This window comes from Vicugna pacos, chromosome 5 (assembly GCF_048564905.1).
Source record: "Vicugna pacos chromosome 5, VicPac4, whole genome shotgun sequence".
Taxonomy (NCBI): domain Eukaryota; kingdom Metazoa; phylum Chordata; class Mammalia; order Artiodactyla; family Camelidae; genus Vicugna; species Vicugna pacos.
This window is the reverse complement of record NC_132991.1, coordinates 77,731,838-77,742,864: the sequence shown is the minus strand read 5'-3', so window position 1 is coordinate 77,742,864 and position 11,027 is coordinate 77,731,838.

Sequence of the window (11,027 nt, the reverse complement as noted above, 5' to 3'; positions counted from 1 at the left end):
TTGCCTTATTCCCTCTTGAAGTGAAGTAGGTATTTGTTTGTCAGTGACACTCAGTTCAAAATATACGATTTCCTAAGCTATGGGGTGGGGCCCCTAGAATCTGCTATTTTATCAGCTTCCTGAGCAAGTGGGGGACGAGGATGAGGCTAATGAGATGTCTGGGGTACAGCGTGTCAGAAGGCGCTTGCTCTCAGGTTTGTACAAGTACAGAGTCAGCCCTGAGAGTGAGCCCATGCTCACTTAAACGTTGTGCCCGTGCTGTTAATGTGGAAAGGTCAGAAATCTTCTCCTCCCAGACAACATTTTAACAATGGCCTTCTAGAGGGGATACTATCATGCTCCTAAGAATTACAAGCCATGTTAGAGGGCAGTGTGGCCCCAGCACAGGGTGGTGGGGAAGATGGAAGAAGCAAGGGCTGCCTTTCAGTTACCTCGTGGTGATGACTGCGGACAACCCCTTATGTCTCCATGGGCTGATATTTGCTTATTTCTATTCAACACATGGAGCCTGCCCTACAAAGCACTAAACTTAGCTCCAGCTCCTTATTAGATCTTGCTACACCATCCCGGTACAGCTGATCATTACCTGTGCTATAGAATAACGTCTATCCTCTGTGTGTATCGCAATAGCGTCTTGTCAATGATATTCTTCTGCTCCTAAACTTGGTAAATTTCACTTTAGACTGAATATTCCTGAATAGGCTTCATCATTCACTCAGCTCATAATCTGGAGCCCCTACTATGTGCTCAGCATTATGGTAGGAGTTGAGCATTTAGAGGTGAAAAAAATATGCACAGAAATTTAAAATCCTCAAATGTTCTAAGTGCTGCAGAGGATAAGGTAATGGTGCTAAAGGCATCAAACAGGAAAAGAAAGACATCTAGAGAAAAACAAAAGCAGTACTGTAATTACTCATGTTAAAGAGTTTCTTGACAAGATGACCCTTGTGGATGTTACCTCCCACACGCACTGCTCTTCTTGTTTGTGGCTTTGTGTTAGTTCAGGTCCTCGGAGAAGGAGATGCCAAGATGGAATAGGACGTGCATGAGACTTCTGGAGAGTGTGCTTATAGAGGATAAAGGGCAAGGAGCCCGAGAAGGCATCCATAGCCTTCAGACTGATGCAGTCTGATGCCTGTAACAGAGAGAGAAAGAGGCGTGGGCAGGAAGCACCTCGGATTGTAGCTGGGATTGCCGGAGGTGTGTGTTCACAGTCACAGTGGGGCACGAGGGTACCAGGAGGCGCTCTGTGGATCATCTGGGCTCCACATGTGTTCCTCCCTGTCCTCACTGTTTAAAAGTAGCTCTGATCCCATCTGTTGGTGGTGGCGACTCCTCTTCTTACCGGCTGGTGCCTGGCCACAGAGGGTCCAAAGTGCCCTGGAGTCAGACAGGTTTGTAGTTCAGTGAGACCTTGCCATGTCCCTTGGCAAGAGTTGCCCCTTTGGGACCAGGACCTCCAATGCTGCAGAGCCCAGAATTGCAGGTATAAATTCCCAGTGGATCTTAGGGAGTGATGGTAAGTAGGGCCACTGCCTCTTCCACTCATTGGATCCCAACATCCCAAAGCCAGTAGGGACATGCATCCTGAAAAATGGTGCACTATCCTTTTAGAAGGTCAATGGCACTTCAGCTGTGCCTTGGTTGTTGTAGTCCTCTGGAGGGCTGGCTGCTTCTGGAAGTGTGGGTTGTGATACAATCAACGGTTCCATGACCAGGGATTCACTTTGATGGTTGGATGCTGGTGCAGGGGATTCCACGTGGATGGGTCTGGCTTTGTATGAACCCCCAGGTAGCAGTGGTGTCTGAGTCCCTGCAAACAAGAGAGGCAGACTTTTACCTGGAATGGGGATCTGTCGCTATAAGGAGTGGCACAGATACCACACGGTTCCTAGAACAGGGAAAGTTTAAAGGATTATTAACTATAACGGATTGGCTAGTAGGAAGTAAAGAGAACTTTCAAGAATAAAGGAATAGCAGACATAAGGAGCAGCTGTTACTAGGGCTGATGTGAAGGAAAGAGCCCTCTCCCTGCCCCCTCCGCCCAAGGGCTGACCCCCATACCTTGTTGGGAGGTGTGACTGTGGCTCACTGGATGCTGGAGAAGTCACTAAGTGTCCGCGGTACTCTGCTGGTGGAACGTGATAGCAATCTGCCCTCTGGAACTTGCCTGAAATCCGGCCTGTAGGGTGTTGGGGGAAACTGCACAGGAGGTGTCTCAGCAGGGCCTCCACTACAAACCGACCTGCAGGAAGTGCCCAGGGAGCTGCCGCTGGTCGCCGTCCTGGTGCACGGCCGCCTGGGTGCTGCGGGGTGGCCGGCGGTGCAGGACTCAGGAAGCAAAACCCCTTTCCTCCTGCAGCGTCTCTCCATCACCCTCTACTGACAAAGCTGCAGCGCTTGCTGGCAAAGGAAAATCTATTTAAAGATCTGGATCCATTGTCACTGAGCAAAGAAGCAATACATGTATAACCTGCCCACCTGTCGACCCGCGGTCAAGCAGCTGTTGTTCTCCTTGGTCAGGGCTCAGCCTTGGTCTCTGTGTGGACAGACTGGACATTGAGAAGCGGCACTAACTGCAGCGGCCTTGGTTAAGTGGGGTTCCATGCTCTTGGCCCGTTTGTTGCTTTCCTCCACTCACGAGCCTACTGTGCCAATTCTGGAGTGGCCGGTGATGAAGTCCCAGCAACACCGACCGGCTGCGTCATCATGTCTCCTTGGTTTTGCTGTGCCTCTGCCATGATGGATGCTTTCTGGGGGACATTAATGTGTGAGACAAAAAGAAACACTTTGTGCCCACTCCCCTGTGTTTACCCATGTGTCTCTAGCCCAGGCCCCCTGGTCTCCAGTCTTTCAGTCCTTTTCCTTCCAGGTTCTTGGCCAAAGGACCAGGCCTTGGACCACTGTTTGGAAATCTCTATACTCTCACCCCGGGCTACGTCTCTTTCCACTGTGGAGACCACTTGTACCGCCTGCAGATTTTCCCTCTGCACTGTGTTACAGGGCCACCCTGAATGCGGCTGTCACAAAGCTCTGACAACTGTGAAGGAGAGAGGGAAGGAACGAGGTTTGGGTGGGGAAAATCTGAGACAGACAGTCCAAGGAAGGGTTGCCTAGACCCATCAGCTTCCCAAGTCTTTGAGCCAAAGTCACCTATTAGTCTCCCAGGCATGGGTGTGAGTGAACAGTCTGGCTGAGCTCAGTCTGGGTGGGAGCAGCCCAAGGGCTAATGCACTGGTGGATCCAGCTGTGTGGCAGTTGGGGCTGTCAGTCAGCTCAGTTCCCCACAGCAGGAGATCTAAGCGTGCGTTTCCATGGCTGCCACGTGTCTATCTTCTGTAACTGTACAGGTTACCACTAGCCCCATTCATATTTAACCTCACCAGGCACTTGGCTCAAAGAGGTGTCACCTTGTGGTTAATCATGGATCACCTACCTGTCTGAGCAGTGCCTTCCTGGGATTCCAAGACCTGACTGTGAAGCTTCAACTTGAGCTGTAATTTCCTCTCTTAGCATTCCATCTGCGCTCCTGTTTACAAGGATTTCACTTCACCCAAGTAGTTGTCCGTCGAAAAAAGACCAACTAGCAGAAAGATTTGAAGCCATATTCCAAAGAATCTGTTAGATCAAAAGCTGGTGATTTATCCAGCTCTTGTTTTGAGACAGTTATCTAAAGGGAGATTTCAGTCTCTAGTTATCTACAGGGAGACTTTGAGTCTTGTCTTGTGGACAGTGCTATTTATGATTTGTATGATTTGTGTGCTGACCAAGGCCTTCTCCTGGTTAGTGTCCGCTTTCCCCTAGCTGTGCCCACATGAAATGAGAGGCACACAGGCACTCTGCCCTAGTGGGAGTCAGATTGTGGGGACCCTCCCCGTCCTGATGCTGTCAGCATCAGCACCGCATTCCTATGCATCTCCTCTGCCCTCCCGTCTAGCTCCATCTGCAGCCACCAAACTTGCTCTCCTTGAGTTTGTAGGTTTTCTAATAGGAAACACCTTGAAAACTCTTCCAGTTGAGGCCACTTTGCTGAGGTTACTAACAGCCTTTCTACTTGCTGCTTCCTTGCGTCCTGTCCCCTTGCTTATTTTGCCTTTTTCTGTCCGTTCCTGCAGAGCTCTTAGTCTTAGAGACTTTCTCCTTCCACGAGTTATTGATTTTTAGAGTCTGAATGGGGTGCCAACTGCTTGGGCTTGAATCCCAGCTCCTAACACTTAACTTGCTTTTGGGACGGCTTTGAGACAGTTGAAGAATTTGAATGTGGATTGGGTATTAGTAAATAATGTCAAATGGTCATTTTGTTAGATGTGATAATGGCATGGCAGTTACATTTTGGAAAAAAATGCCCTTACTCAGTTGATATTTGAGATTTGCTTTAAAATACTACAATTTAGAAAAAAAAAACAGTAGGGGGTGGGGAGCAGGTGAAATGACATTGGAAGCATGGTAATAATTGTGTAAGCAGAGTAACAGGTACCTTATACATTATATGGCTAATTCTTCTATTCTCTGTACCTCTGGATAAGTTTAGAAATCCCCCAAATAAAAAAAAAGTTTTTAATTATCTCTGTAATTACTTGGATAGAGGGTAACATTGGGGAGAGTTGGTTGATTATGAATAAATGTTGTTTGGGGGAAATCGGAGAGAGTTTGTACTGGACCTCCAGTGGTTTATGGGAGTACATTGGTGTGGCAGAGGAAGGAGAAGATGAGGTTCCAAACAGAATATGTGTTTAATGGTACAAAGCTATTGCTATTGCCTCACTGAATTCTGACCTGCAGGCACTGGACAGAACTCATGTGCTCCAGGCCAGCTTCCCACACTGGCTTAGTCAGCATTACCAATTAGCTCTAGCACCAGCCAGTTGCAAGAACTGGACTGTAGTCCAAATAGTCTAATAGCATCAATGTACCTGAGTGCATATGTTTGAATGGGGAAATGATATCCAATTGGCAAATGTGGAAAAACTCAAACAAATCAACAAAGTAAAAACAATATTCCTCATTTCTCTTGCATAGTTTGGACCATTAAGCTTCTGTCTTCATCTATCCTGACTGAATCTCAGATGTATTTAGAATTTGTAGTTCTAAGTACGACAACAGAATCACCTTTTTTCAAATGCTAATAATTATCAGGGACTTAAGTAGCAAGGACTTTTTAAAAAAAAAAAGTCGTTTCTATCAGGGATTTAGAGTAGATGTAAGTCAGAATTCCTTACCCTGTAATTTTAACCTTCTGAAGTAGAAGCTGTATACCAAAGCTTATTAAACTTTCTATTATTAAACTTGTTAAACAGAACATAGTTTTGGATCTATTCAGTGTCTACTTAACTACGATGCTTGATTTTAATTCATTTTTTTGCGGGGGGAAGACAATTCGGTTTATTTATTTATTTTAGTGGAGATACTGGGGATTGAACCCAGGACTTTGGGCATGCTAAGCATGCACTCTACCACTGAGCTATATACCTCCACCTCCAGGATACTGGGTTTTAAATACAAATAGTTTTACCTGACTTGTTTTGTGTAATCTAAATTTACTCTGAGGACAGAGAAACAACATTTCAATCATATCCAGTTACTCAAAAGTGAAGCCTCCTACAGTAGAGAGTTAATTTTAATATTAATATAACAGGCTGCTTCCAGAGGTTTGGTTTTTTTTTCAAATTCATTTTAAAAAGTGGAGATGAAATTGACATAAAATCAACCATGTTTAAATGAAAGATTCAGTGGCATTTAGTATGTTCACAGTGCTGTGTAACCACCACCTCTGTCCAGTTCCAAAATATTCCCAAAGGGAAACTCCATGTTTATTAAGCAGTTGCTCCCCATATCCCCTCCCTGAAGCCCTGGAACAACCAGACAGGGTACTGTCTGTACGGATTTACCTATTCTGAGTATGTCATGTAAATTGAATCGTATAATAGGTGACCTTGTGTGTCTGGCTTTTTTCACTTCCCGTAGTGTTTTTGAGGTTCATCCAAATTGTAGCATGTATTTTTGATCAATTTAATGGAGGTGGGATTGCCTCCGCCAGTAAGCAAAATTCTCTGAACCTTATTTCCAGCATGTTCCCTCCTAAGAGCAGAAGGCTTTTGTGATAATGCCCTGAAGACTTCACGTATTTTACCACAATAAAATGAAGGAAGAAAAATAAAGATCTGCCTATCTTAGTTTGAAGTAATCTGATAAAAAGAATTCCTGGCATTTCCAGAGGAAGGACATTCTGAGCCTGTGGAACATCCCACAGGGATGGTTTTAGGTCTAGGGGTTGCCAGGCCATGGATGCTATGACGTGCCACGCAGATTCTCCCTCAGGAAGAGAGGAGTTACTGGGTCAGCCACTGGAAGTGCTGTGGGCAGATGGCCCTCAGCTGTCAGCCCCCTGCCAGGACAACCTCAGCTGAAGAGAGCTCCCTTGTGCAAGTTTATGTTGCCTTTCCAAGTGGCCCTCATCCCAGGGCTGACTTTCATGGGGGGTAGAAAGGGTTAGCCCTCTCATACTGACCCAGAACAGCTTAGCCACGAATCCCCATAGGACTGACTCCCATTTCTTCCCTTCCCTTCCATAGGAGTTAATTCTGTGGGTGCTCCCCACTAGACTTCCTGCAAGCTCACTCCCATGTCAGAGTCTGCTTCCCTAGACACCTAATGCTGGGTGCCAGATTTCTTGCATGGTCACAGGAGGTGTTCCAGTGGAGGAATGAAGGCCTGCACCTCCTCTAAGCTGAGAAGCTTTGCTCTTTTGCTACTAGAGACTTGCTAATGGTTCTAGAGGTCTTCTGTCCAAGTTTAAAATTTTTTCCTCTCAAAGTCTCTAAAGTGAACTCTCTTCTGGGGATGGGAGTGATGGGGAGCAATTAAGGATTCTGCCTTTATTTGTTCAGTCTTACTTTCCTACAGAAATTATTCTCCTGTCTGGCCAAGATGTGCCTTTTGAGGGTTCTGTCACCTTTTCAAGGGCATCAGTGGTGCCGGGAATCATAAAGGGAATTTACTCCAATTTGGAGTTAAATTGTTATACCAGGTCTTCATCTTTATAACACATTTTCTAGACACAGGAAACCATCCATGTTTAATACAAACTGGCCAAGGATGGGTCTCCCTTGGACTGAGGAGCCCTCGTGATCAGTCAGTGTTACAGGAAAAATTAATGTGGGGCGAGAGGAGGGCCGTGTCCCAGGTCTCGGTTGAGTCCCTGGCACGTGCCCCGCCGTGTGTGGGTCCTTGGCTTTGTGCAGCAAAGAATTCAAGGGCGAGCCACAATTGAGTAAAGGTAGATTTATTCGGAGAGATACATACTCCATAGCGTGTAGCTGTTTCAGAAGGCAAGAGAAAGGCCGGGAGCTGGGGGGTTGGGTGCTCAGGTTAAAGCAGAAGTAGATACGCACTCCATAGACAGAGTGCGGGCCGTCTCTGAAGATGAGGGAGCGAGAGGCCACGAGACGCAGTGTTGCTAGTTTTTATGGGCTCAGTCGCTTCATGTGCTAACAAGTGGGAGGATTATTAGGATTATTCCAACTACTCTTTGGGGAGGGGGCTGGGATTCCTAGGAATTGGGCCACTGCCCACTCTTTGACCTTTTATGGTTAGCCTCGAAGCTGTCATGGTGCCTGTGGGAGTGTCACTTACCATGTTAACATATTACAATGGGCGTATAATGAAGCTCAAGGTCTACTGGATGTCAAATCTCCTGCCATCTTTAGCCTCAAGGCCTCCTGAGAGTTGAATCTTCCACCATTTTGGTGTTAATTGCTGTGTCATTCCTTGAATGGCTGTGCCCTGCCCCCTTCCTTCCTGTCTCAAAAGTAGCCTATGGACAAAAAACAGGATACCTCATCTTAATGGGGTACAGGAAAGATGTGAGCGATCAGGAGGGTGGCTCCATGTAAAATCCCTACCCATAGTGACGGAGGCCTTTCTAAACTGAAAATAGCTAAGACCCTTAGCTGGAGAGAAGGCCCTTGGGAATTCAGCAAGGGAAGGGAGGCTGGAGCTTACAGACTTAAATAGCAGACTTCCCAGTCATAGGAAGGGACCCTGATAGCATATGCTTAAAGGGCCTCCACTTTGGCCAAGTGGAACTTTAAGCATCAGTTTGTTGAGAGTTTGACTTTCCCCATCTACATACTGGCAGGTGGTGCTGTCCTGTGATGGAGGTGCTGACGACCACCTTCCTTCAGATACAACTCACTGCTAATGCTCTCGGGTATCAGTCTGTCTCCCAGCTGCTTCCTCTTCTCTGTTCTGGCTTCTCCCCATTCCCTGCTCCTCACGCTCACACTCTGCCTCCATCGCCACGCAGAACAATGCAGTTCTCTTTTTCTCCCTCCTCTTATCACTTATCTGAGGGAATTTTTACACAGCCAAAATGGCCTGTCCACGCATTTCACCAAAGACCGTTCTTTCCCTTGGGAATTGCTCCCCGACCTTTGAACTTACGCCATCAAGCTGTTTCCAAGATAGATTTATTGAAGTAGATAAAAAACACAATAAATCAAGCAATAAATAATAAAGTTTAAAACAAACCAAAAAAGCTTCTGTTTAAATCATCTATTTAAATTACTTCTTTTATATATAAGAAATATATGTAATGGTCTATGCACTTTTCCGTGTTTTTCAGGCTAATAAATCAAGTAGCAATACTTAATAAGATCAAACGAAAGACAATAATTAGTGCTGTTTAGGCCATCCTAACCAAGAGAAGGGAGGATTTACTGCTCAATTTCGCAGGGCCCCGACAAGTGTGGAGTTGAGCGTAGAGCCAGTTTAAACGTCTGATTTGAATATTGCAGTGGCCCTTTAAGATTGAAGCCTGCACGGGCGTTGTAGCTGCAGCCACTTTCCCTCTGTGGAGTGAAAGGAAGCTTTCTAACCTATTCCAGAGCCTTAGCCCCATCTCCTAAGAGATCTTCTATTTTATAACTTCATACAGTTCATTTACAACGGATGTCCACGAGGTGGCAGCACAGAGAATCACAGGAGCGTTTCTATGTAATTTTATGGGGAGATTTACTTTGTCCTTCTACTTGTGTAGAACGTGCATGAAAAAGTTGCAGGGTTCTGGGCTGTTTATGTAACCCTGTGAGTGTTTTGGAGGAAGAAATAATATAAATGAATGGAACACTGAAAACCCATTGGCATAAATTTGGTTGTCTATTAACACTCAGACTGATAGAAGCTGAGCTTAAGTGGGGGCAAAACTTTGGGAGCCTTTCATAGCAAATATGAATGGTGGTCATGTTTTCTCCATTATTATAGTTATTATGCATATCTTCTATTTTATAATTTTGAGTCATCTTGGGTATAGCAGGTTCTTAATAACTGTTTATTAAGGTGAATTTAATTGGATTAAGAACAAATGTGGAGTGACTTATGCATCCAGGTTTATGTTTAATGTTAGGTATAATATGGGAGACTTTGGAGAGTGTGGAATACTTGGGATTGTAGGGAGGGTGATTCTCCAGAGGTGGGGAATGTCAGATCCCAGATCATGTCTGAGGACGTGAGAACTGAGGCTATTCTGGGCATCTGACAAGTGTTATAGCAGGAGAGTTGGCTATGACAGTAGGGTTAATAGAGGAATATAGTGAGATGTAGGAATGCAGTTACAATGGGAACATTGTTAGATGGAGCAGGGTAGTTAGCTACGGGAGTATGGTTAGTTAGGTATGGCGGGTAGTTAGCTATTAGCTGTGGGAATATAGTTAGGTATGGCAGGATAGTTAGCTACGGGAATATAGATATGGCAGGATCATTAAATGTGGGAAAGTCGGGGGTGAGATAAGAAAGGGATGTTGCAGGAATCAAAATGACGGGTAAATTGGGATACAGATGTACTTTACAGTTTCATACATTTTCAGCTTTTGCTATGGGTAGTGCTCTGAGGATTAATACTGCTTATTTTTCATCTTCGATCCCACAAGAGGTTGAGCACAGTGTCACGTGTATCAAGTTATCACAGTAAGTATTTGTTAAATTGTATAGTTTGCTGTGTATGTGGTGGGGCAGACGCTGAATAAAGTACGTGCGCTTTACTGACAACAGTGATCAGAGCTAGCATTTACAGGGCGCCTCCTATTTTCCATGACACTGGACTAAAAGCTTTATCTGTATTATCTCACCTAATCCTGGCTGCAACCACAGGGGTGCGCTGTGATGCCAGCCAGAGCCCCTGCTCTTACTGCCTTGTCAATGGTTCTTAGATGTGGTTTGTGTGTAATTCGCTGGGGCCGCCATAACAAATGCCACACACCGGGTGGCTTAAGCAGCAGAAATGTATTTTCTCACAGTTCTGGGAGCTGGAAGTCTGAGATCAAGGTGTCAGCAGGGTTGATCTCTTTCTGAGGCCTCTCTCCTTGGCTCGTCGATGGCCGTCTTCTCCCTTGGTCTTCACCTGCTCTTCTGTCCATGTCTGCATCCTAATCTCCTCTTCTTATAAAACCAGTCATGTTGGATTAATGACCTTACTTAAACTTAATTACCTCTTTATAGGCCCTCTCTTCAAACAGCCATATTCTGAGGTACTAGAGGTTAAGGACTTCAACAGAGGAATTTTGGAAGGGACACTGTTCAGTCTGTAACAGTGTGCTTCGAAATTCCCAAGCCTTGAGAGCAGGGCCAGGACTAGGGTGAGGGAAGTGAGGGGACTAGGGCACAACATTTAAGGACTCAGTTGCTCTCAGGGTTGCACAGGTGGAGGGTCTGCCCCCAGAGCGATCTCTGCCTTAACAGCTGCACCCCGAGCACCTCCTTAGCCTCACCCTTGTCCCAGCCCTGCTTGGCAGCCTGATAAAATGGCAAATTCTGGGCCCCCACCCCAGAGCTTACAATTCAAGTAGGGCCTGGGAATCTGAAGTTTCAGTAAGCATCCCTAGGGATTCTAACACAGATGTTTAAGGTCACCCTTTTCAGAAACTCTGCCTGTGCCAGGAGCCTCATGTGAGTCCCTTTATGTCCAGTGAAGTCATCTCTCCCTTCCTCTTTGGTTTTGGGATTAGATGTTGCTGAAGCCATCAGTTACCTAC